Below are 27772 nucleotides of genomic sequence, written 5' to 3' on the forward strand. Positions count from 1 at the left end.
TCTAACATAGTTTTTCATTAAATGAAATAGTGTGGAAATAAATTAATATATATGGAAAATGTGTAGGGAATGCCTATGAGAAAAACATATAATAAAGTAGATACCTATAATGTGTTGGAAAATAATGAAAAATGAACCCAGGAAAAAAGATTCCGAAAAGAAAAAGTTCTAAAATGTTAGCATGATTGGGTATGATTTTTTAAAAAAGTTTCTTTAATGAACATTATTAGTATTATAATATTTCAAGATATTTTGTAAACCTTGAAGAAAAGTACAACATAAATATGACTAGTGAATGCACCAGTATCTTTCCAATATGTTGATAACTTTATGAATATACATCTTTAAATCATCTTTATGAACCTTGTCAAAAGAATAACCTGGGCTAGGGTTGTGGCTCAGTGGTAGAGTGCTTGCCTAGCATGCACGAGGCACTGGGTTCAGTCCTCAGCACCACATAAATGTAAAATAAAGATATTGTGCCCACCTTAAAAAAAAAGAATAACCTGAGGTTAACTGAAAAAAATTATAGGAAATTATATTCTACATTCATATATTCCAATTTTATTTTCTGTTTCGGCTAGGTGCATGAGTTTGAGAGGATTACATTTATCCTCCATTTGTGTGAACAGTCAGAGTTAGACAACAAGCAACCCCTTTGTGAAACAGAAAGATATAAACACACTAAATTACACAAGCAGAGCTGACTTTCCTTCAGGCTGATCCATATACTTAATGAAGGACATGTGCAAACTCAGCCAGGTGCTCGACAAGTCTGGACATTTCATCCTATGTGAACCCAACTTAAAATATCTGTGTATGATTCCAGGAGTTTTTTGCCTGTGGGCTTGTGTAGGGAACATTCTAGAAATAAGAATCATCTACTAACTTACAATCCACCTAAATGGTGGCATCTGGAGCAGTTTTCTTTTATCCCTTAATAGGTATTCCAGGACTTAGGAGCTAGAGTAACTTTATCTGCTTAAGAATATATATGACATTATTATCTGAGATGAGGATGGAAACCCCTGCTTGTTTATACAATCCATATGAGTGATATGTTTTTTCTCATCTTTTCACCTTCAGCCTATGGATGTCTTTTACCCATGAGGTAAGTCTCTTGAAGATAGCATATTGTTGGGTCTTTTTAATCTAATTGGCCAGTCTATGTCTCTCAATTGATGAGTTTAGGCTGTTAACATTCAAGGATATTATTGAGATATGATTTTTATTCCCTTTCATTTGGGTTTATTTCTGTTTTTAATTTGACTTAGTTTCTCCTTTGGTTGAATATTCCTTTAGTGTAGATCCTCCCTTTGCTGATATTCACTTTATCCTCATAAAATATTTTGTTGAGAATGTTCTGTAGATAGGCTTTCTGGTTGTAAATTTTTAAAACTTTTATCATGGATAGTTTTAATTTCATCTGCAAATCTGAAAATTAGTTTTGCTAGATGTAAAATTCTTGGTTGACACCCATTTTCTTTCAGAGCTTGAAGTATATTATTCCAGGACCTCCTATCTTTGAGGGTCTGGGTTGAGAAATCAGTTGAGATCCAAATTGGTTTCCTCCTATATGTAATTTGATTTTTTTTCTCTCACGGCCTTTAAGATTTTATCTTTACTCTCTGTGTTAGTCATTCTCATTATAATGTGTCTTGGTGTGGGCCTGCTGTAATTTTGTACATTTGGGGTCCTGTAAGCCTCTTGTATTTGATTTTCCATTCCATTCTTTAAGTTTGGAAAATTTTCTGCTATTATATCATTGAAAAGATTGTGCATCCCTTTGGTTTGTATCTCTGCTCCTTTATCTATTCCGATAACGCTTAAATTTGGTATTTTCATGTTATCCTATAATTCTTGGATGTTCTGTTCATGGTTTCTTACCATCTTCTCTGAATGGTCAATTAGACTTTCAAGATTATATATTTTGTCTTCATTGCCTGAGATTCTGTCTTCCAAGTGGTCTAGATTGTTGGTGATGCTTTCCATTGAATTTATAACTTGGTTTAATGATTCCTTCATTTCAAGGATTTCTTCTTGTTTTTTTTTTTTCATGATGTCTAACTCTTTATTGAGGTTATCTTTCACTTTCTGTATTTTTTCTTTGACTTCACTCCTTATACTATCCTTTACTTCACAGATCAATTGAACTATGTACATTATAAACTCCTTCTTGAACATTTTTCTACTGTGTTATCAGTGGATTCTGTCATTGGAGCATCTTTATTTGTTTGAGGTGCTTTATTCCCTTGTTTTTTCATGTTGTTTTCCCATCTAGTAGTATGGATCTAACACAGCCCAAATTCTACCCTGTAGACCTATAGTGTCCCTGAAGGTTTCCAGGACCTTGCCTTTAATGGTGAGACCAATATCAACAGCACCCAGTATAAACAATACATAGCTTTAAACCTAATAGCTCTCCTATGGATTGTGTAAACAAGCAGGGGTTTCCATCCTCATCTCAGATAAAGTAGACTTCAAGCTAAAGTTAACCAGAAGAGACAAAGAAGGACATTTCATACTTCTTAAGGGAAGTATATATCATTAGGACATAACAATTATAAATATTTATGCTCCAAATAATGGAGCATCTATGTACATCAAACAGACCCTTCTCAATTTCAAGAATCAAATAGATCACAACACAATAATACGGGTAACTTTAACATGCCTCTCTCACTACTGGACAGATCTTCCAAGCAAAAACTAAATAATAAAATCAATAATTTAGACTTAACAGATATATATAAAATATTTCATCCATTAATGAGCGAATATACTTTCTTCTCATCAGCATATGGCTCCTTCTCTAAAATAGACCATATCTTATGCCACAAAACAACTATTTATAAATGCAAAATAAACAAACAAAAACAGATAATACCCTGCATTCTATCAGATCACAATGGAATGAAATTAGAAATCCATGATAGAATAAAAATTAGAAGTTACTCCAACAAATGAAGACTAAACGACACATTGTTGAATGATAAATGGATAGTAGAGAAATAAAGGATGAAATAAAAAATTTCTTAGAGGTAAATGAGAACACTGATACAGCATATCACAATCTGTGGAACACTATGAAGGTAGTACTAAGAGGAAAGTTTATTGCATTGAGTGCATTCATTAAAATTATAAAAAGTCAAAAATGACCTAACACTACATCTTAAAGTTCTAGAAAAAGAAGAACAAATCAACACCAAAAGCAGTAGAAGACAGTAAATAATTAAAATCAGAGCTGAAATCAATGAAATCAAAACAAAAGAAACAATTGAAAAAATGACACAACAAAAAGTTTGTTCTTCGAAAAAATTAATAAAATAGATAAACCCCTGGCCATGCTAATGAAGAGAAAAAGAAAAAACTCAGATTACTAAAATATAAGATGAAGAAAGAAATATCACAATGGACACATCTGAAATACATAAGATAATTAGAAACTAGTTTGAAAAGTTATACTCTAATAAAATAGAAAATATCAAAGACATTAACAAATGTCTAGACATATGACCCATGCAAACTAGATGAGGAGGTCATATACAATTTAAACAGATCAATTTCAAGTAATAAATAGAAAATGACAGCAAAAGCTTACCAACCAAGAAAAGCCCAGGACCAGCTGAATTCTCAGCTGAGTTCTACAAGACTTTCAAAGAAGAATTAACACAAATAGTCCTCAAAGTATTCCATGAAATAGAAAAGGAGGGAACCCTTCCAAACTCATTCTATGAGGCTAATATCACCCTGATATCAAAACCAGACAAAGACACATCAAGGAAAGAAACTTCAGACCAATATCTCTGATGAACATAGATGCAAAAATTTCTCAATAAAATTCTGGCAAATTGCATACATTCTAAGTTTTCTGAGGAATCTCCATACTGCTTTTCACAATGGTTGCACCAATTTGCAGTCTCACCAGCAATGTATGAATGAACTGTTTTTCTCACATCCTCACCAATATTTATTGTTGCCTGTATTCTTGATGATTGTTATTCTGACAGAAGTGGGTTGAAATCTTAGTGTAGTTTTGATTTGTATTTCTCTAATTGCTAGAGATGTTGAACATTTTTTTCATGTATCTGTTGACCATCTGTGTTTCTTCTGTGAAGTGTCTGTTCAGTTCCTTAGCCCATTTATTGATTGGGTTATTTGTTTTTTGGTGTTAAGTTTTTTGAGTTCTTTATAATCCTAGTAATTAATGCTTTATTGAAGGTGCATGTGGTAAAGATTTTTTCCCAATCTGTAGGCTCTTTCCTCACATTATTGTTTCCTTTGCTGAGAAGAAGCTTTTTAATTTGAATCCATCCCATTTATTTATTCTTGATTTTACTTCTTGTGCTTTTCGGATCTTATTAAGTCAGATCCTAGGCAGACATGGTGAGGATTTCAGCACCTCAGAAAACTTAGAATGGAACCACCATTTGACCCAGCTATCCCAATCTTCAGTTTATATCTAAAGGATTTAAAATCAGCATACAACAGTAATTCAGCCATGTCAATTTTTATAGCAGCTCAATTCACAATAGCTAATAACCTAGGTGTTCTTCAATAGATGAATGGATAAAGAAAATGTAGTGTATATATTCAATGAAATATCACTAAGTTTTAAAGATGAACAAAATTATGGCATTTGCCAGTAAATGAATGGAGCTGGAGAATATCATGCTAAGCAAAATAAGCTAATCCCCAAAAACCAAAGGTCTAATGTTTTCTCTAATATGCAGAGGCTAATTTACCAAAAGGAGGGGCACTAAAGAATAATAGCGTTACCTTAGATTAGATAGAGGGAAGTGAAGGGAGGGGAGGGTAAGGGAGTGTGGGGATAGGAAGGATAGTAGAATGAAGCAGACATTATTATTTTATATATATATGACTGCATGGCCAATGTTATTTTGCAACATGTACACTCAGAAAAAAGAGAAATTATATCCTATCTATGTATGATATATTGAAGTACATAAATGCATTCTGCTATCATGTATAACTAATTAAAAAATAAATTAAAAAAGAATGTATGTGACATCAATGAGATACAAAGATTCAGATATAGGTTTTATAGGATGCTGGACAGTATTCCTGCTTCCCAAGCTCCTTTAATATTTTAGAAAATATGGTTACAAATATTACAACTAGGATGCAAGTTTATATCCACTTTCATCTAAGACAGATTTAAATGCAGTTTTTGGTCCCTTGCTGACTGGGTTTTTATGATATAGTACTGATTATTGGCCAGGATCCAAATCTGTCTCTTTGCCCTTTATCAGGTACTGGATGAGTTGGTTAAGCACAAAACAAATGCAAACTCTTCCTCTTAAGTTTAAGTGAACTTAGAAAGGAATGTGGCTTTTTAAACAGGTACATTCCTTCATTCATGATTCTAGTGGCCTTTAGATAGAATGTTGGTCATAATAGGAAAAAAAAAATGAAGTTCTTTCTTTCTCTCTTTCTCTCCCCACCTCCTCTCTTGTAGTGGGAATTTAACCCAGAGGAGGTATATAATTGTTACATCCCCAACCCTTTTTAGTTTTTACTTAGAGACAGGTCTCATTAAGTTGCCCAGGCTGGCCTCAACACCCCCCGCCCCCCCAATAAATTACCTTTAGATTTGAACAAATCATCATCCTTTGGGGACACAGAATGAGAAGAATACTTAACTATTTTGTTCTAGGATTCTATGTGTGTCTATATTACACGTGAAACAACCTTATAAAACTAACTTGCGTCTTTATAGATTTTTGCATGTGTATATATCTATCTATGTATATCTTGAGCCTTAAACTTTATATATACACGTGCCAGATGTTACAGCCATTTCACCAGTAAGGAAACTTAGACATAGGGTAGAAATATTACTGCTCTAAAATCATGAATCAGCTGTTTATTATTTTTGTTATAGATGATGTTGGGTAAGAATGGAAGGAGGATTAGAATTTGAACTCCTAAATGAAAATAACATCCTGATTCCAAACTATGTTAATTCCTATAATTTTGCTATATTTTCATATATATGAAATACACACACACAAACATATATATATATATATATTTGCTACATGTGCCTATATGTATGCACATATCTTTTTAAATTTTTATTGTAGCAATACCTTCTACCTTCCTTATCTACTCCTTTTATTATGTAACACCTACTTAACCAGCAGCACCAAAATGTTTCTCAGAGAAATATTCCCACATGTGGTTAGAGGCCCCTCCTATACACACTCACCCTCCTAGCAAAGCATCGACCACATACCATTGTTTGTTGGTTTTCTGCTTCTCCTGTTGGTCTGTGAAGGTCTTTATTATTCATATAACAAAAGGTGGAGTGCACAAATAGAAGTTTCCATGTTACCAGAAACAATGTGTATCTAATTGATTCTAAAGACCTATGTACAATTTCTGATAAATGGCAGAAACACCTGGTTGACGCTTCTTGGTGCTAAGATTCTGCATCATTTCCCCAACATCTGGTGGTATTTATCCTCAAATTTCTACATAGTCTTAGTTCTTTTCAGTAATTACCTTAGCAGAGGCAGTAGGAGTTTTTAATGAGGTTTAGCCTGGTTGTTTGCATTTTACCTGTACCTTTGCTATTTAGACTGGCTCTCCAGTCATGATTCAGAAGATTTTTCCACTTTGGTTGGTTTGTCTGTTTTCTTGAAGTTCAACATCCCAATTTTGAGTCACACCTAAATTCTCACTAATGTATCCCTGTGCCAGCATCTGGGTCTTCATATGCCAAATTCTTTTCACTGCACCCTCTCTGATAAATTTATTTTCGGTATTCCAAACTATTTTCAACATACTAACATTTTGTACACTAGTTTGTAGAATAATTTTCCTCACTCAAGCTTGGTGCTCATGGGCTTTATGTATTTAAATGAAGATATTCCTAATAATGATCAATTCCTTTCCTTTTAAAATTTAATCTGTAGATGGGTCCTGTCACCAACTTTTTGCTTACCTTAATGTTTTCAAATTTGAATGGAACTTTGACAATCTCCCTGGTCTAGTCCACATGCTAACTTCTTGCCTGGACTGTGTTTGGCCATTGAACAAAAATAATTATACTAATCTTTGAAACCAGAGCTCAAGTTTCATCTTAACTGCAGTGTTTCACGATTTACCCACTGACTCTTAATTATACCCTTTATCCTCATGAACTTAATGGTTCCACTCAGACCTTTGAGCTTGTTTCTGGTAAATTCAGTCAACTTTTCTAGATTGGTCTCCACCCCAAGAATGACACATTTCTATACAATAGTTCATCCATGTACAAAGCATGCAGAAAACCAATACTCTATATAGGGGAATGAGAGAGAAAAAACAAAAATGTCCAGAACTTTCTCCCACAGAATCTCTTTTATTTATAGTAAATATAAGACCACCTAATTAATCTCATTGAACATCAAATATCAGTGTAATTAGCAAAATTCTTAATAATAAGAGTTGGTTGAATAATCTAGGTTAATGGTATGAGAATTTGTTTCTTTCAGTTACTCAGAAAAGATGTAGTATTACAGTGTTATCAGAGAAGAATTTAACAGTTTGGCTTACTAGACTCAAAGAAATAATATTGTTAATATGGCATTAAAATAAAACTTATCTCTAAAATAATGATTTAGTATTCAAATGTATCTGAATTTATATAAATGAGGCAAATGAGTTAACATATAACATTAAGAACAAAAAAGACACAATTTTATATGTGTAAATATCTCTTTTGAGTAATCTAGAGAAATAAAATGTATTTAATTCTGGTTACCTTTATATTTCTAGTTTTAAAAATTTATTTAATTCAGTAGATTCATTTTTTTTCTTTTTACTTACAGCTGAAACGTTTTCTGGGGAGTTTAGAATTCTGACACAAAAATTGGAGGTTCATTCTAAATAATCACCATAATTTAATTTTCCCTCCCAAAGGCAGAGTAATGATTTTCTCCTAGGATAATCTGTGAGGTAATGGAGAAAAACACTACTGTGATTTTTTTGGGGGGGTAATCCAGTTTAATAACATAACTATGGAAAGAGTTTTCCTTATGATACACTTCAAATGGACTTTGTGGTCTATCCTCTTTCACAAGAATATTTTCCCTAGCCAAGAGAAACTGAGTGGAAGTAAACATAATATTACACAAAATGATGGGTCTGTCTGCCCTCTGGATTAGTGGCCACAGCAAGTTGGTATTTACAGAGTTTTCTTGTTAATGGATGGATGAAATCTGAAGCCACATAAGTAATATAGAAATTCTGAGTCTATTTACTCCAGGTGTGGTTCTTCAGTTTGGTGTTTACATTCTACTGGAAGGCAAGTGGCCTTGGGAAAGTTAAACCCCTAAGTAGTAAATCTAAAAGGAAGCAATTATATAAGTCTCCCTCTGATAATTTTATGTTTCTATAAGATTTCCACTTATTTATCAATAAATTTTGTAGAATAATTTTCCTTACTCAAGCTTGGTGCTCATGGGCTTTATGTATTTAAATAAAGATATTCCTAATAATGATCAATTCCTTTCCTTTTAAAATTTAATCTGTAGATGGGTCCTGTCACCAACTTTTTGCTTACCTTAATGTTTTCAAATTTGAATGGAACTTTGACAATCTCCCTGGTCTAGTCCACATGCTAACTTTTTAGAGTTTTTAAGCATTATTTCGAATTTAAGAACTCTTAATGTATGAACCTTTATCTTTTTAGTTGAAATATTTTTTAATCCTCTTGTAGGGCACACAGGTTTAAAATATTAACCTGTTTTAATCAGTTAATCATGTCTTATTGCAATTTGTTCCTAGTTATGATAAATATTCTATAAGTTTCTATAATCCTCACCTTTAAATTTTTTCTTAAACATTTTACTCTAGGTGGGGTATGTTTCTAAATTTTCTTTACAAATTTCCATTTAATTACTCTGTTTCCATTTCATTATTATTTTTAAAATAATCCTTTTAGACCTCCTTATTTGGCAACCATAAGGGACCTTTTTAGGGTAGTTTCCATTAATCTTATATCAAGCTATCCCAGCAACTCCTTTTCCCTGTATATTCATCTACAAGTTATATAAAAAATGTGACAGTAACAAGTTGACTAAACATGAAGTCCTCTGGGAGAAAAATTAGAGATGCCAATGTTCAAGTACTTTCTGAGCAGCACAGCTTCATAATTTTGCACAGACTACAAAGAGATTCTGTCTTGTCTTTAAACTGTTCAGCAACCAGACAAACTTGTTTTTATGTAACAGGATTAAAAGTAGGACTACAAGTACAAACCCAGTTCATTGGCCCAAACAAGTTAGAAGTTTGCAAAGGTGTAAAGACATGAGGTTGAGCTGCTGGTGTTGTTCAACCCAGCAATTCACTGACAGGTGGCATTACTAGCATTGTTAGAATCACCAAACCTCAAGACTCCAAACATCTTATTTTAATCCATAGAAGATAAGACTTTATAAAGGATATCATCAGTGAGAAACTTTTTTCTTTTTAAATTAAGCCTATATGTGTTTGCTTTATTTTATGTAATTTACTCTCCTGCCTTTCCTCTATCAAAAGAGTGTTGAAAATTATATGCACTGAATGACTTTCAGTTGGCACTTTCTGAAGTTATTATTCAACTACACATAAAGATTTATACTTTAATAATGATGCATTATATGATTTCACAGAGTTGGATAGAAGATGGAATGATGTATAGGCAATAGCTTTTAATGTTACACAGAACCTTATATGTTATCAAGTGTGGGTGTTGATGTGATTTAAATTGGAGGTATGATTGGCAGCAAAAATCAATTTTCATTTCACTTCAAAAAATTCAATCACTCATCAGGGTAGTCAAACATTTGTTATGAGTATGAGATATCTTCTTAATAAATAAAATGGCCCATAGGATAGTGTAAGATATCAAAGGAAAAAAGATTGTGCAATATGATTTATTCTTGCCATTCCTTCTACCCCTGATACAGATTATTTCTTTCATATGCTATGGAATATGAAGGAATCTGAAATAGATGGTAAAAAGTATCAGATGCTACTATCCAGAAGTGCCGCCACCATGTATGCAGGGATAATGCCTGGCATAGCCTCAGACTATGTTTCTGGAGAAATAATTTAAAGAGTCCCTCAATTCTGCCCAATGCAGTCCCCAAAGCACCAGGAAAGTTGTCATCCTCTTCAGCTCCACCATCCAGGGCTTATTTAGAAGAGATTTACAGTAGCAGAAAATAATTGACTAGAAATTCTTTTATTTCATTCACTTGACATTTGTACTCATAGAGTAAAAATAATAATATTAAAGTATTATTTTCACCTAGAAAATTTAGTGTAGGAAACTGGTTTAAATATAATATCTTAATATGTCAAAGGAATGTCAAATTTATTTATCTGTTAATATGCATTGAGACCTCCCTTCTGCACTGAACTAAGCCTTATGGGGTCCAATAAAAATAAAAAATATTCTCTGTCTTCAGAAGCTTACAAGCTATTATGGCTTTGCTGAATATAATTCTACATTAAGGAATAGTATTTAGCCTCTTTCGTTTCTCTTCCCAAACAATCACATTTCTCCTGGAAATTAGTCAGGCAATAGACCTGAGAAAGATGACTGAATAAGAAAGTGAGTTGGGTAAACATAGAAAGCTTCATTTTAATGACTCAAATGTATGAATCAATAGAGAAATTTTGCCTGAGAAGATCTAAAGGATAGAAGAAAGGTAGAAGTTAGAATTTAAAGTTGTCCTCATTTTCAGATTCTTTGAGCGAGAGCCTAGGAAATGAAAATAAATTTATGATTGGCAAATTAGCAAATAAAAGCACAGTTCTTTCCTTCCTTCCTCCCCACCCCTTTCTTTCTTTTGTACATTAGAATTCCAAGTAAAATTAGGCAAGTGTAAGTAACAACTTGTATGATATGAGTTACTGGGTTGGTATGTGGGAATAACCATGTACACACACAAATGTGGCATTCTCTGAATACTATGAAGGATGTTTCTGTTTTGAAGACATACTTGTCACCACTATTACTAAAATTTGGTTGTTAGCTTTCAAATCACAGTGGTCAGCTGCAGCTTCACTAAGAGCTGGAATAGAGGTGAGCTACACAAACATTCTACTTGGCTACGAGTCACTCATCAGATTCCTGTTTCTTCAGTATTGTTGTTTGATAAAATCAGGGCAGTAATTACAGGTAACATGGCAACTTTCTCACTTAATAGAACTCTTTTTTAGGGTGATAAAAATTCAATATAGGTATGATTATTTTAATAGTTTGCTTGGTCAAGTAAGATAGACAAAATTATCATGTAGAATTTTACCTATGTTATATAATAGTTATACTTTATATCAGATATACCCTAGTGCAAAAGGAAAAATATTTGGAAAAAAATAAGATCTCCATCACCGGACACATTCAGCATGTATTCGCTGTCTGTCACATGCCCTCAGAAGTCCTGACTTGTCATTGAGGATCCATAGAATTCTGGAACAGCTGACTTCAGTCTTGGCTTTGATCACGTGCTATACTCTTAAAACTAAGTCAAACAGGTGATTCCATATCTGAGCCATAAAAATTGGCTTTTGAGTGTGACTTAGGCAGCATATCATAGTAAGCCTGGGACATGGCCTGGGTTGTGAGGACAAAGTTCCTCCTGGAGACGAAGAAGGCAGCATGTAGCCCTGGGGACTGGGCTCTTTTGTAACCAGGAGGGAGATCACCTTAGGAGTATTTGTCACAATAAGAGAACAAAAGTGAGACCTGGATAGAAGGTGGGAGAGCATTTGCCCTTATTTTTGTCACTGTATTAAGACTTCTTTGAAATCTAGACTACATCTAAACTTGAATTATGTCAACAAATAAATTACCCTTATTATTTAAACTAATCCAAGTTTAGTTTCTATGACTTGTAACTAAAAAGCATTCTAATAGATACATTCAAATGGGTCACACCATGGATGAAATTAGAAAAATTTCAGACCGCAGACTGGTAGTTGGGTTGGATGGTCTTTAAGAATGCTTTCAACCCTAGAGTGTTAATATGCTATGAACCTAGGTTTCTTACTCTATCACTTCCACATGAGTCTAACAATGTTAACCAGATCCTCAAGCCATCAAAGTGTTATAAACAATGTATATTTTAGTAAATAAACGTTGACACTATACAGTTCTTACCTTACTGATTGTTTTTTTCTTTTGTGGTACTACGGACAGAACCCAGGACTTTGTGCATGCTAGGCAAGTGCTAGACGACTGGGCTATACCCCATTACTTTGGTTATTACAGAATAGTTTCACCCTATTGTTCCCCTTCATCCAAAATGGTTCTGCATTGATTCTAATTAGGACTCTATTGATGAGCATGATTTATTTCTAACAGGGAAGTAGTCAGAATAAAGGAGAGATTTGATAGAAACCTGAGACAGGTTTCAGCTTTAAATATGTTGCTCCTCAGTATCCATTTAGAAAGAAGGATAGGTGTATCATTTTCAATCTCATTAAGTACTAAATATCCCATTAATACTAAGCAGGGGCATTTTTTGCCTCTGGAATAAAATTTGGAATTACAATTTGAAGTTTATTGTAATCCAGCCTTCTTAGAATAGTATTCTACATTGAAATTGACATAAAATGCAGGAAGTCTAGATGCATCCCTGAACAGATAAAAATACAGAATAAAGTGATACAAGACAACTCCCAATATTGACTGAAAGCACATCTGTGTTGTGTCAGTAGCCAAGATGAACTACTTTCTTTCTGAACAAGGGATCCAGCAAGAGAATAGAGAATGAGAAAGGAAGGAGGATATGCCTTTGGGATCTGTTGCCACCCAATAGGAGCTTAGACCATCTCTGGCACTGAAAAGAGAGCTGCCAGTCCCAGGAGGGGTCATCACCTGAGTTTGTCTGGACCCTTTCCAGAGCCTGGAGACTTGTCTCATAAAGAACTTCTGTTGTCTTCTTCCTGGAAGAAGTGCTTCAGGGCTTCACATTTCTAGCAAACATGTTTCCATTCCTTAGAGCCTACATGTTTTTCTTCTGTGGGTGGTGGTATTCCTCCCCTATTAATTGTATGTTTCCTTTTAATCTTTCAGACCAGAAGGAATCTTCTAAATCCATATTTACATGAATTTCAGAAGGCTTTTTCTTGCTGTTTAAAATATTTTAAACCTTCAGAAATTCAATGTGTTGTCTAGTTTTGTGGCTGAACAGTATCAATTATGAGCAGTAATGGATGGTTGTGGAGAGGTAAATCCCTAAGCTTCCTACTGCTGCAGATGTTAGGCCTGAATTCTCAGGAGTAGAGTTATATGGTTCTAAAGAATACAAATTATTCTATGTTGGCAACTGTAAAAGCCATTTTAGTAGTTTTTCAATACTTTTTATTCGGTACTTTATTTGCATTCTCTAAATGGTTTAAAAACATTAATAGGGCTTGTTGTTATGTTGTTTTAGACACATTTTGAGAGAACAGAATGGGACCATATTTTAAGTTAAAATTCAGTCCATAGGCAAAGACTCAGTGAACTTCTGTATGAAATACATCGGAAGATTTACTCTGAGGAAATTGCTTATGTCAGCAGCTGTCACCAAGCATGTGGTCTGCTTCGGAATCCAGAGCAGCTGATATACTAAAATACTACTTCTTTTTTTCCTGGGGAAATAGGAATATCAGAGGAATTTGTCTTCTTTGAAGTGCTCCAGCTTTTTATTTCTAATTTCAAATGTCACCAGAATGTTGGGAATGACTAAAGGAGGCAGAGAATGCTCCACTGAGCCCTTAATATCTGGGGTTTTCCCCAGTAGCAGGAATGTTTTCAGCAGAGCTGGGTGGGAACTTTCATTCCTTCTGCCAGATGCCATGAAGTCCACAAAGAAAATGTGCTCCAGGCCACTATGAGAGTGACAGAAGTTTTCCTACAGAGTAATCTGTGTGAGGCTTCCTCGAAGGAACAGAAGTTCTACACCATCACCGGGTACCTTCCTTATACCATTTCCCCAAGCTACACCTGTCAAGACATGGCCAGCCCCACTTAGGTCTCCATATGTGTTCTCCTTCTCTCCTGTCACTCAAAGCTTAGGTACTACTGGAGGAAGGCTTTCCTGATGAATAACAGTGACCTGAGCTAGGGATGTTTTCTCGTGGATTCATAATCCCAGCCTTCTAAATGAACTTGCTATTTTGTTTGATAGATTGGCTTTAATTTATATGTCTCTTCAAATTATCGACTATATATACTTCATATCAATGGATAATATCCTGTGTATTTTCTGAATCTAAAAGAACATATAGTACAATAGGATAAACCCTTGGATAGAAATTAGAGGATTAGAAATTAGAGGATATCTTCCTCCTTCTCCTTTCACAATGCTAGGGATCAAACCCTGGGTTTTGCACAACACCAGGGTTTATTGCTGAGCTCAGTTCCCAGCCCCTAACCTGATGCACTTCATTCAGGTCCTAACCTCAGAGCAGAAGAGTATCCCACCAGGGGCTTTGTTTTAGTAGATTTAGAAGAATCTAACAGTGTAGTTTTTAAAAATATAGGTTCATTAATGAAATGGACTAGAATTTTAGTAACTTTAGACATGTTCCTATTTTCTCTAACTTTTTTCCTGATCTGGAAAGTGAGGTAAGTTTTAATACTTTCTTCAGAGAATTTTGTGGTTAATCTAGAACAATGAATAGGATGTGCTTATCATAATGCTTATTACTATGAATAAAATTACCCAGGTGCCCTCAGGTCAATGAAAAATCCTCTTCAAACCACATAATACTCATCAATGTAAGAAGGTAAAACATCACCAGGCTGCAGGGAAGATAAAGAGTGATGACATGAACATGAGTCACTTTTCTTAGGAAAAAAACTTTGAAAAAGTAAAGGTAGAGTAGACTCATACATGTGCATCCCTGTGATGTCTGTAGTCATTATGAATCATGAAATATTGAAAAAAAATGTATTTTTAAAGAGTAGTGATCACACTTTGTAAAATATAAAATATAAAATGATATATAAATATCCAGCCTTGCTTATATTATTCTTCTCACATTCACTACTACTATTTCCAACAAAAAAAACCCATGAAAAAAAATTGGTAAGAAATGGACATGGGGTAAGAAAATTAGGGACAAGGAAGCAGGGTTAAAAAAATAGCAAGTATTCAATATTATCAGAGAGTTAATGTGAGAATAAAAACAATGATTACATTATGAATGCATTTGTCCATTCATACAATGCTGTTGAATAGTTTCTATAAAAGATATTCATAGATACTGGGAGTAAAATTGCAAGTAGAAAATGCTTCCAAATGGTAAAGTAATGAAAAATGAGAGGGCAAGAGAAAAAGGAGGGAAACATAGAATTCAGTGGAAATTCATCTTTTAAACTTAGAGAAAATAAAAGACATGCATTTTCTTTCAATAGATATTTTTAATAATTTATCATCTCCTAACAGTGTTGTGAGAAGAACGAGACCAACACAAGAATGATAATGGTGTCCATGATACTGTCTTTAGAGCAATGAGACCAAAAAATGAGGAGAAATAAAACAGAAAATTGAAATGATCTGCTTAAGCTTGAGAAGTATGCAGAGGGAGAGCCAGTGGTGTGGACTCCTGATCCCTAGACCAGGCAGTGTGGCAGCTAGATGCTCCAGCAGCACTAGCTGAAGGAAAAAAGCAATGAGAAAGAGAATAATTCAGCCCGACCATGCATATTTCAGGAAAGTCATCTTATACAAATACATCCGAGTTCATTTCTTTCCCAGAACAGAATTTCAGGCAACTTGAGCTGAGATAGTTTAGCTTTGGCTCCAAACGCATTTATTTTTTGCCAAAAGGAGATGCTCTGATTCTAAAGCTTATGTTTTGTGCAGATGTTCCCCATCCCAATTTTTTAGCCATTGACCATTTAAGAAACATTTGCAAAGATGATCAGTCTGAGGCTAAGCAAAATTTAGATATTCATTGACACAAACTTTAGTTATGTATACTCAAATTCACTGTCTTTCATGGGTTGAGGGAGCCCTTGTCATTGCATCTATGTGAAGGTGGTACAGAGGTTCCCCAACATTTCCAAACATAATTTTCCTCTGTTCCCCCCCAATCAAAAAATAAAAAAAGTAGAGTGATGGGTTTCACTCCATACAGAGATTGCGCATCTTACTGGTTTTGTTACCGGAAAAAGGAAGTACATAAACTCTATTCTTGTTTAACTGATATGCTTATGAGTTTGCCAGAAGTTGCCGAGGGGCAAAGGAAATCTGGCATATCCCCTTGGAAAGCCAATTTTATTTGCCTATAAGTATTTTAGAAAATCAATGATTACATGCATACATGTCTCCCTTGCTTCATAACTTCAATCCTGAAAACCATGCAGCAAAAAAAAAAAAAAAAAAGCCATTAAAAAACGAAAGTGTTGTTAAATTTTCATGGGAAAAATTATACTTCAACCCATACTAATCTGAGATACCCAAAGTTTTCACAGATAGAAGAAAAATGAGACAATGGAGAAATTTTGAATGGATTAGTTATGAATAATAATTTGAAAGCAAATAAGTAGATTTTTGTCCAGTAAATTTGATGCTACTGGCCAGATGCCATGGCACACACCTGTAATCCGACTGGCTAGGGAGGCGGAGGCAGGAGGATCATGAGTTCAAAGCCAGCCTCAGCAATGTGGAGATGCTAAGCAACTCCGTGAGACCCTGTCATTAAATAAAATATGAAAATATAGGGCTGGGGGTGTGGCTCAGTGGTTGAGTGTCCCTGCGTTCAATCCCTGGTACCCCGCCACCCCACCCGTCCCCCCCAAATAATGATGCTAGTAGCTGGAAATCATTCTTTTTATCCCACATCAATGAGTTTCAAATCTTATAGGACTCATGGTTATCTCACACACAATTTTATTTAAAAATAAAGTTATTGAACAGAAAATGAAGTCTAGGGCAAAATAAAGGCTAAAAAGATGAATGCTCCAAAACAAGAAATAGCATTTGCACAAACAAGTTTGTGTGCTGCAGTTTTGTGTGGTGCATGTACTCAGACATTTTTGTTTCATTCAAAAATGGGGCATAGTTCATATGTCTTCCAAGTGATAGTCTCTGAGTAGAATCCACACTGACAAATAAATGGAGTATGTTTGCCTCAAACAATATTCTAGGCAGAGCACTCTTACAGTGCATTTATTTAGTGTGTTTTTGGCAAAAAGTCAGTATATAAGGGAAAAGTCAAGGAAGTCATTATATGAAACAGTATAGTTTCTTAAGGGCCATTGTAATGAAAAGTTGAAAACTGAACTGTTGCAAGAGGCAAGTCTGTGTAACTCTGTGCACACTTACCTTGATATAAACTGGTACAGAATGTAGAGGATAAAATCTACATTCACTTGGAAGTTATAAAATAACAAATTTCAAGTTTTATAACAGTTTACTTCTGGAGGGACCACTTGGTGCCCTGTGGTGCATTTAATCTCCTTTACAGAACTTTAGAAGACTCTACCGTGACAAAAAGCTATGAAAAAATTGATGCAGTCCATCGCTTTCTCCTGCTACCATAAAGCTGTGCCTTCAAGCTTCACATTTCGTCTAACTTTCCTGACATTTCCTATGGTTAGAATGGAGGGGGATGTAGGGAGAGAAATGGGTAGCGAAAAGCCTGAAATCACGAGCTGGATCCTGTCTTATATTTTGAGAATCTCAACCCATTGAAACCTAAGAACATACTTGAACAGAAAGCTAAACAGAATCAAGGAACAAACATTCAACAACAAAAACTCCTTCTATTTTACCATTGGTGAAAATCAAGTGCTTTTTCAAGGAAAAATAAATATATATTTTTTGCCATTCTCAAAGAATTGGCCAAAAAATTTTTGAATTTAAGGAAAGTGGGAAAAGTGGTTACCTTTCTCCATTCTAGGAAGTTTCCTTAGGACCAACAACATCTTTTAATCTACTTATTAAAAGTCAGTGCTTTTCAAATAGAAAAGAAGCTTCTGACATTCAAATGTCATATAGCATGGCTTTCAGGAAAATAGGGAATCACGCACTGTAAGCAGAAAACAAGAGTCACCTTTAAGGGACAGTAAAGCAGAAGCAATTCCTGGAGTAAGCATTTTATACATTTTTACTTCAGAGAAAAGGGCAGGGAGCCTATTAATATAATTCTGACATGTTGGTAATCTTTTTGCTTACCAGCTAAAATAAAGGTTTGCAGAATCACAAAGTCTTAGTCATTCATTTAAAAAAAGAAATTGTTCCATATATGGTAATAAAATGACTATCGAGATAAATTCATTTACATGTTGCTTACTATACTCAATCCCACAGAAGTAATATAGGACGATGAACTTACAATGTTATTAAGCTATGAACTCCATTTACTTGGCTAAAATGTGACTTTGAAACAGTGTGTTTCTCAAGATTCTAGTTGTTCATTTTGACATTATGCATTGGCTGAACTGAAAATCAAGATCAAGTTAAAAAAAAAAAAAACAAAGTGAAAATTATTGTGTATTATTATCACGCTGAGATGTCATATGTCCCAATTAGTTTTATGTTTTGTTACTAGGTAAAAAAAGACTGGAACATTCAACCTAAAAATAATACTATTTTAATTGTAGTAATATATAGGTACTTTAGGAGCTTTTGATTTCAAAATGTTTTAAAATTTTCTCAGAGTGTGTGTGTTATTTGAGATTTCTGAAATAATGTCTGAATACCAAACAAAGGGTATTTTAACTTTTTGTATCACAGTCTTGCAAAGGATAATGTTTATAAAATTCCTAAATGAATGAGGGTGAAATGTAGAACAAATTTTTCAGCCCTTCTTTTGGACATAAGCAATAAAGAAAAGGAAAAGTACTTAAAGGGGAAGTGGAGAAAACCTTTCCATAACCGACCAAGAAAGAAGATTTGCTTATCATTGTCCCATATGGATAACTTTGGTCTGTGAACTGCCTGAGGCAGTTAATCATTCTCTCTCTAGGTAGGTTGGTGGCAGGCTGGAGGAAGACAAGATTGTTCCAGAGTTTCACCTCAGAGAAACCGGATTAAGGAAAAACACATCACTTAATAATCATGAACCCAGCGAATACACCAGCCTGAATTTCTAATGCATCACCTTAGTTTGTTCCATTTATTTATTTTTGATACTGGAGATTGAACTCAGAGACACTCGACCACTGAGCTGGTACAGCCCCAGCCCTATTTTGTATTTTATTTAGAGACAGGGTCTCACTGAGTTGCTTGGTGCCTTCCCACCTCCCCATTGCTGAGGCTGACTTTAAACTCTCCATCCTTCTGATTCAGCCTCCAAAGCTGTGTGGGATTGGTGTGCACCACCGTGCCTGGCTTGTTCCCTTTATTTATTAATTTATTTGTGCAACAGAAAATAATAACAGCTACTAGTGTTAGTGGTGGATGATGAACTTTTTATATCTCAGAGGAGGAAGGTCTGAGGCTGCCAGATTACTTAGAAAGCTATTTCTGTTCCACATTTGGGTTTACAGATATTGGTATAATGATTGAAGTATTGTGCACTATAAGGCAGAAACTAATTCTGTTTTCTGATTTTAAGTACTGGAAAAGCATTCAGGTGGGAATGTCTAGATTCAAAGCTCAGAAGAGAGAAAAAGTAGAGATGGAAAAAGTAAAGCTTATTAAGTTAGGTACCATATAAATGTATGCATGGTTTTTAAGTTTATCAAGTTATATATGAGAAAATTTAATAAGCTATGTATATTTAATATTGATTGAGCTTTTACTATGTTACAGGCCTATGATAAGCACTTGACATGAATTCTCAGAGCCTTTGCAAGGGTTCTATGTGTTTGTTACTAACCTCATTATTCTTTTATAAATGGAATCTCTTGGCTAGTAAAAGGATTTCCAGTCAGGCTGGACTTTCTGATTTCAACAAATGTAAATCTCGATTGCGATATGGTTCCTCGTCTTTGCCTCCCCTATGCCTATATCAACATCTATGCCTGCTTAGTGGATGGCTGACTATATACTAATATTTGTGCACCAGGACAACTTGAATGTGCAAATGGTGTGTCTTTTAAAAGAAAAAAGTAGTGAGCCAAAGGGTGTAACATTTTTATTGCTGAAAACCTCTGAAATTGTAAGGATTATGAAGTTAAAAAAAACTAAGAATTTTTTTTTAAAGAGATTTGAATGACAAAGTTATTTCTGGGGAAATGTGACAGAGGGAGAGAGAAAGGTCATAAGTTTTAGGGAGGCTTCTATTTCTGGCCTAAATTTTGTGAATTTGTAACAGATAGGGTAATTGAATTGGTTTGCAATTCATTTCAGGTTTCTACAAGAAAATTGCTCTCATTTGAGGAAGATCAAGGTTTTGGCAGATTTTTTTTGTATTAAAAAAAATGGGAATTTCTCATCACAGCCAAAGATATTAAACACCTATTCTGCACAAGGTCCCGTAGGACATTCCATAGAAAGCTTAAAGAACACACAAATCTGTTCTGTAATCAAAGCACTTTACTGGGGAGTTGGGGCGGCAGAAAGCAAACATCAGAGATCCTCCAAGACCTTCTAGGGTCTTGCATCCTGTTGTCTCAATTTCCTCACCCCTTGGCTCACCCTCCTTACCAATGCTGTCATCTTGCAGACACAATGCATACATGTCCCAGGCTTTGTTTTGCATTTATTCTCCCATGTTCTGGGTTACTACTCTCAAGATATCCCCACTCCCTTACTTCCCATTAGGGGTCTACTCAAATATTGGAAAGTAATAAGGGCTCCGTTGACTCCCCAATGTAAGTTATCTCTATTTACCTTGTTTCTTTAGCTGTACTGTATTTTTCAGTATAGTGTTTATCACCAGCTCATACATACTCGTACAACTTACACATATGGTAGATTTATTTATGACTTACCAGCTGTTTCTACCCACTAGACTAAGAGTTCTTTGAGGGGAAAAACAGTCTCCATTTTCTTCATGGGTACCCTCAGTATTGGGGCAGGTCCCAAATGGCTATAGTTGGGTTTCCTCACTGAGGCTTGGGGGTGGGGGGTGGTTGTTTTAAACTTGTAGTCAAGGTCATGAATCAGTTATGTTATGGTTAGTGTGTACTCAAGGTCACAAGCACTCTGATTCAGTGTATATAATCAAGGTCACAAACATTTGCTTTCGAGCATGCACCCACACACATAACCTGTTGGCTGTGTGCCTTCTTAGTCTTGCCTGCATATAAAAAAGGCTTATAGAAATGGCTTGGGGGCTAAATGGAACTGACTAGGATAAATGGAATTGACTGGGGCTAAATGGCTAGGGGCTCAAGCTGGAGTGGGGGCTGGCCTGAGGCTGTTGCTATCTTTGAATAAAGGATGACTAATATCTCAACCATGCCTGGGATCCCGAATCTGTTCCCTGGGCCTGGGCCCATGCCTGACACTCAGCAAGTAGAATGGTGCCAGGCATGTGGAAGGGATTCCATAAACATTTGTTAAATGAATGAAACAATGAACTAATTAATGAGGATATACATTCACATACAGACATATTGCACAGGAGCCAAATTGTTTACACAGGTAAGAGTCACTAGATAAGTTAATGCTAGAGAAGGAAATGCATAACTATACACCCATCCCTGAATTGTACTGGGTGAAAACTGCTTAAAGGAAAATACTCTCTCTTAAACATTTGTATCCAGTGCTCTCCTAGCAAAGTACCTGGTACATTGCATGTACTTGGTATATTGGAAATGTTAGACTTCTAAGGAGAGATGTATCTTTAGTAGAATTTTGGTGGTGAGAATTTAGATGAATGGCAAATAAAGAGATGACATTGACCTTCCAAATAAGATACAGATAGAGATATAGAGCCTGTGAAATGGTATCAGGATATGCTGGTCCAAACAGGAGTTTAAGGTTAAGAAGAGACATCCAGGAATTAGCAAAACATAGTTGATGTGTTAATATTCCCAGAATATGGAATTTGTGGTTCTTGTTAATTCATCGACACTGCAAAATTTTATTAGGCACTTATTGTTGGCCAGAAATTCTTCTAGGTTCTGAGGATGCAGCAGTCACTAAACATAACAGACCCCTGCCCCTATACACCTGATATACTAGTTGGAATGTCTGGAGGAAGTAAAATATATGGCACACAATGTCTGTGGAATATAAGAACTGTAGAGAAATACAGCAGGAAAGAAGGTAGGGATTGTAAGTGTGGAGGGTGGAGGATTGCAATTTCAAATACAGTAGCTGGGGCACCTCTCTCACTGAGATTGTAAGAAACCTGAGGGAGGTGTGGATGTGAACTGTGCTAAAATCTAGGGGGACAGAGGAAGGAAGCAGGAAACTGAAGGTCTCATTCGGCTTCCCCATGATATGGGATGAGTGAGGAGTCCAGTTTGGTAGGAAAGTAGAGCAGAAGAGGCAATAAGGGCACTGTGGTAGGGGATGAGGGAGGATCTAGTTGTACCTGTGGGCCTTTAGAAAGAACTTGGGATCATTTTGAATGAGAAGGAAAACTGATAGATAATTTGGAGAAGAGATAGCATATGATGTGTCTTGCATTTTAAATGGATCCTTGTGATGGCTCTGCTGATTACAAAGCTGAGAATCATCTGGAGTGTGGAGATGGGCTTATTTCCTCTGGTCAAAGGCATTTTTAGTTAGATAAAATAATTTACCACTTGACTTCTTAAAAATATTCTCTGAATTTCCCAAGGAGACCTTTCTGATTTCAGTTTGTTGTGTCCCTTATTTCCACTTACATCTATCTTGTAGAATCTCGCAATTTCTCTCATCCTCTGTGCTGCCCTGGGAGCTGCTTCTGCAGGAGGCCTCCTGATCAGATCAAGGATAAGTGGCTAACTCGCTTCCACTTACTCTGTGTTCTCAAGTGCAGACAACATTGATCTTACTAGATCTAACTCATTTTTCTGTACCTTTCTATTTTCTTTCTAATAAAGGTTGAGGTAAAATGTATTTGGAAGAGAAATATTTCATAAATTTCCCATACATTCCTTTGGATTCAATGACAGTTTTAATTATCACTGTAGATTATATCAAGAAAATACATGTCCTAAACTACTCAAAATTGTATTTCACTGAGGTGCATTAAAACAATAAACTCTAGAAAATTCTAAGTAAGACTTTTAACCTATCCTGGCAATTTTGAAAATTATGAGATACCCTTTCTTTCATATTGACATTTCTCTCATAAATAGTTTAGAGTTCTGATCTAAATTTAGCTCAAATATGGCAAGTAATTTATGAAGAGATAGTTACTTTAGAATTCAGGTTGTGGGTTTCCCTGCTTAAAATGTATTTAAGCATGTGGAAATGAAATGGGTATGACATTTATAAGCTGATGTATCTGTTCATCACTTTTTAATGAGGTTAGCGGTTTTCAGAGCACGTTGCCATGCCATTTAGGAGAGACCATGTACTAGTTCAGTGTTCATAGATCATTTTTAAAAATCGCAGAATGTTCCACTAAAGACAGAATGAATCCAGCACACCTGGGAATGAGTCATAATTTTCTTTGATCTCTGATAAACACTTATTTTAGAAATATGAAAAACATTTAAGGCTTCTAACTCAAGTAGCTTAATATAAAAAAACTCAAAAAATGAGTATATTATATTTGCAATTTGTTTTGTCAACTCCTTAGCTCAGGTCATGTCCAATTATCACATAATGCATGATTGCTTAATGTAATTAGTAAAATTGAAGTCAGGCAACCACTCTGTACATTCTTGAAATTATTAGTGAAAGTTTGTAATTCAATTGTGATAACCCTAAATAATTTTTTTTTTGTACCAGGCATTTAAACCAGGGGCGCTTTACCACCAAACCACATCCTCAGCCCTTTTTATTTTTTATTTTTGAGATAGGGTTTTGTTAAATTGCTTAGGGCTTTGCTAAGTTGCTGAGACTGGCCTCGAGCTTGAGATCCTCTTGCCTCAGTCTCCTGAATTGTTGGTATTACAGGCATGGGCCACCACTCCCAGCATCCCTAAAGAAATTTAAGGGTTTAAATTAAGTAATTCAGGGATAACTTTTACTATAATCTTCTGTTTCAAACAAAGTCTAAGATTTCCTAGGCATCTGAGTTGGTGCTATGAGGTTTCTTTCTATGACAATTTTTTCCCCCTAAAACTGTAGTCATAATAAATCTCATTGCTGTCAGGTATTTCTAGCATTGCCGCCTTCTTTTCCCCTTCAAATAAACTGACTTTATAACTTTGTAATGCTCTGAATTAGGTGGAAGATCTTCTCTTTGCTATTTACATAATTAAATAAAGGAAAATGAAGATTATCAGATGTTCACACACGAAAATGCACACACAAAAGGCAAAAACAACTTGATTCTGTTTACTCACAATGTTATTATTCTCTTTGCCCATTGTTTAGGACTCCTTTGAGTCTTTTAACATTCAAATTCAGTAAGATCCTGCCACTCTGAGCAGGGTCATGGGATTCCAAAAATTTCCAAAATGATAAACAGAACTTAAAGAATCTGGCTTGGTGTAAAAATGGCTTAGAGATGTGGAGAAAATACTGAAATTTCAGAGACAGATGTTTTTCTGATGGGATTTTCTATGAAAGCTCCGAGGAAACTGTTCATCTTACTCTCAGGGAAATAGGATGTCGGGTCTATTTCTGGCACTCTCCCCTAATGCTGCAGAGATGGGAAATAGATTGAAACTTTTTTCTGATCTGATTTGACTATTTCTGTCAATTACAATTCCACAGTTACTCTGCTTACCTGCCAACCATTCCTGGATATCCTGTCCAGTCTTGATGCAATATCTTCCAAATGTATGTACCAGAAAATATTTATGAATATGTGTATTAAGTACTAATCTTTTAAAAATCCTTTGTTAAAGAAATAACAAAGCTAGTAAAGATAGTCTTTTGGTAAAGAGGTCATGGATTTAAAATCTTCGATCCTGAGAAAATTTTCTTACTATTTTGAGAAAACGGGCATTTAGCCCCACACAGATCACTGAAATAGTGAACCAGACTCTAAATCTCAGCTATAAAAATCACTGAGAACATGAAATGTTGTCTGGGATTTTATGGCAGTGAGTCACTGCTGCATAACAATCACTTTCGTAGAAAACAGAGGCATTCAGGTAGTCAAAGAATGCCTCTCATTTTGGAGATTCAAAAGCCTTTGTTTTTTCATTAGAATTAAACCCTGTTTAGGAGCTATAACCATGGAGCATGCAGATACTGTATCATTAGCATAACATATCAAGTCTACTTTTCTATAAAATTTCAATTAATATTTGTTTTTTGATAAAATAATGAATAAAAATACCATTTCTTGATTTCTTTTTGGGCAGTACAAGATGGTTATTTGGAAATTAAATATTAGTTAAAACAATGCAGTGGTTTTTCATTCATTCATTGCCGCGTCCGGCTAACGGAGCCGAGTCCGGCGAGGGACGTCGGGGTTAAAAAATACACAGGACACCAAGGTTCTTCATCCAGGAGGGAGCGTGTGTGCGCTTTATTGCCAGATTTGTTCCCCTTATATATCTTTTTAACAGCTGCGGGAAATTACTCAAAAGTGAGGAGGGGAGAGTAATAACTGCGTCCTTGGGTTACCTTCACGTCACCGTCCCCTATCAGGAGGCTCGAACAGGTCAAGATGTTCCCGAGAGACACATATGTGGGAGGCAGATAAACAGGGAACCGCAAGCCCGCGTCATGGCCTTGTGAGCTGGCCACATTGACATGCATAACAAAGAACTGGGGGTTGAGTCCCCAGGGGCCAGGGCGGGCCTGCTATCAGCAATTCATCAAGCCTTATTGCTGGGATGTACTAATGGTAGGTCCTTAGGCAAAGTCAATGAATCTGATGAACATCATCCATGTAGTTTGAAGTTGTCTTATACTAGTGTCTGGAATAAATTCCTGTTGGATAGATGTTTTGTAGTTGACTAGTGCCTTGTTGTACATATTATTAGTTCTGAAGTATAGTTATACATTAGTAATAGAGAACTTGTAAATACAGATTTACAGGCCCTAAATCAGACCAATTAAATCTAAATCTCTAGAGATGGGGGTCTAGAAATCTGAATTTGTAAGAAAATGTGCAGGTTTAGTTGATGAAACTGAATTGGCATTCAGAAATCACTATTCAGGTATAGAAAGAAATCTGCAATTGCTATTACTGAAGTTTTATGTTCATGCTAATCAAATATAAATATCAATGGATTGTCTTTCAATGTCAGATCATTTTATATAGAGTTGATCAATCAAAATAGCCTGAGTCATTGGTCCTACCGTACACCTTATATTATCATCTCTCCCTGATGACCTTGCCATCCTCAAATGGATATTTCATTCCTCAGCCTTCAGTTATTGGATACCATTCTTTAGACTGTGAATCTCTGCACACTTTCTTGTTCTTACGTTTTCCTACAGTCAAAACAAACTCAGAGTACACTTTCCCTGTGGAAACTTGCAGGACTTATTTCACTAGCTCCAATAGCTTTTGTTTTAGTCAAAAGATCATGCCTCCTCAAACCATGTTAGCTCTAGTTTAATCCTTACCTGTGCAATAAGGCCCTTAGTCATGTACATATTAAGAAAGATTTAATTGTTTTTTTTGGTTATCCATTCAGAAGGAATTTTGAGAAACAAGATAATGGATTCAAAGTTCCCTATTATTCTCAATTCTGATGGTCTCATTGCTTTCATCTTCTGGAATTAAATTCTCAAAGGATCATCTTTATGAAATCTACATCATTTTTCATTGTGGGCCTGTCTACTTTAATAGTCTGTATGTTTCAGTCTGTTTTCTGTTGCTATAACTGAGTACTGCAGACTGAGTAATTTATAAAGAATGGAGGTTTATTCAGCTCATGGATCTATAGGTTGAAAGTCCAAAAGCATGGCATCAACATCTGTTCAGCATCTAGCAGATGTCTTGCTGCATTATAACGTGGCAGAAGAAGGTATTGCATGATGGAACAGAATTAAGTTTTCTAGAGAGCTTGATTTTTATAACACAGCAACAACATCTATGATGACTATTTCATTAATTAATCCATGAACAGATTCATGCATTCATGACAGCAGAGCCTCATAGCCTGTCACCTCCAAATCATTAACATATGAATTTATGGATTGAGTTTTTAATACATGAAATTTCAAATCATAGAATTATATTACTAGATTCTGTCAACATGCAGAACCAAGGATCTGGGCTGGGGGAGAACACAGACTTTATCAAATGCCAGCACTGATATTCATGAACTGGTCATTTTAGAACTCATGACCTCAGGGAAGCTGGAAACTGTTCTAAGTAGTAGCTAGTAGCCTTGATGGTGGTTCTGGACAGGCAAGGGGTGCCTCCTGTCATCCTTTCTGCGATCAAAAATACATCTCATTGCCTCAGAATTGCAGAGTGCATGTTGCTTACTGCATACAATGCAGGGAATTAGACTTTCAATAAAAAGACTGAAGCAGAATCTGTCCATACAACTTCTCTTGAATACGGCAAACCTGACTTTGTGTACGTTTTCCTTGTTATATAGAGGTATAGTGCAATTAGCAACTTCCTATGTCAAGAAAAAAACATTCCATTATTTTTATTTGATTTTGAAAAGTGAAGACTTAGAGTTTCTGTTTTCTTTAGTCAAGAATGATTAGTTATTAACTTAAGAAAATACATGTCTTATTTCTTTAGCTCCTGCCACTGTCCTATTGCTGCAGCATAATAGATCCCAAGGTAGGCTCTTTAGTTGAACCCATTAATCCCTGAAACCACATGAGATACTACTACTACTACTACT

The 27772-nt window shown here is 35.3% G+C and overlaps 1 long non-coding RNA gene across 1 annotated transcript; it reads left to right on the forward strand.

The window, feature by feature from the left end:
- Positions 1–906: 906 nt before the first annotated feature.
- LOC131423849 (uncharacterized) lies at positions 907–27772 on the forward strand. The gene is made up of 3 exons (XR_009225944.1): positions 907–1111; positions 24717–24782; positions 27667–27772. It is a non-coding gene; the product is annotated as an uncharacterized LOC131423849 (long non-coding RNA).

The sequence above is a fragment of the Marmota monax genome, unplaced genomic scaffold (genome assembly GCF_021218885.2).
Source record: "Marmota monax isolate L192 unplaced genomic scaffold, Marmota_monax_Labrador192_F-V1.1 WCK01_AAM20220418_F8-fsc00139, whole genome shotgun sequence".
Classification (NCBI taxonomy): Eukaryota; Metazoa; Chordata; class Mammalia; order Rodentia; family Sciuridae; genus Marmota; species Marmota monax.